Source organism: Triticum dicoccoides, chromosome 2A (genome assembly GCF_002162155.2).
Source record: "Triticum dicoccoides isolate Atlit2015 ecotype Zavitan chromosome 2A, WEW_v2.0, whole genome shotgun sequence".
NCBI lineage: Eukaryota > Viridiplantae > Streptophyta > Magnoliopsida > Poales > Poaceae > Triticum > Triticum dicoccoides.
This window is the reverse complement of record NC_041382.1, coordinates 76,981,924-76,982,594: the sequence shown is the minus strand read 5'-3', so window position 1 is coordinate 76,982,594 and position 671 is coordinate 76,981,924.

Below are 671 nucleotides of genomic sequence, written 5' to 3'. Positions count from 1 at the left end.
GACACCGGTGGCCACTGAAGATGGCGACGGCGACGGCCAGGGCATGGACGGGCGCGACAATAGCGCGGGCGGCTTTTTTTTTAATTTGTTTTTATGTTCGTTATGGAACTGGGCCGTTTAAGTGCGGCATGAAACTAGGCCGTTTTGTAGCCGTGAACTTTATATATGTTTTAAGTTTTTTTAAGTGCGTTTATTTACTTTTTAGGCATTTTATTTAAGTTCTTTTTTGTTTTTTAATCACGTCCACTTCGGACATGATTTGGGGTGTGGCTGCGCGCTGGGCACACCCATGACCCAACGAACAAACGTGAATATGGACAAACGCATCGCCGTCTCAAAAGGACAAAATCTGTTCAAATCGGACTCTGTTTGGGTCGCGCGGTGGAGTTGGCCTTATAACCATCCTGCATGGGGGCTACGGCGTTGTGGCGGTTCTGTAGGACAGGAACGTGACACGGGCGCAGGAAACATCCATCCAGAGAGACACAGGCGCAGGTGCAGGAGCAGACCCGTCCGAGTCAAAACCAAAACCAGAAGCAGAGCCGGTTGGGTTCCACTCCTCCATCCCCACCGCCACCAGCTCCGTTCCGTTCCCGTTCCCCTCACTCGCAGGCAGCCAGGCGCCCCCGACTTTACTACTCCCCACCCCCACCACCCCCCACCCCCCCTCG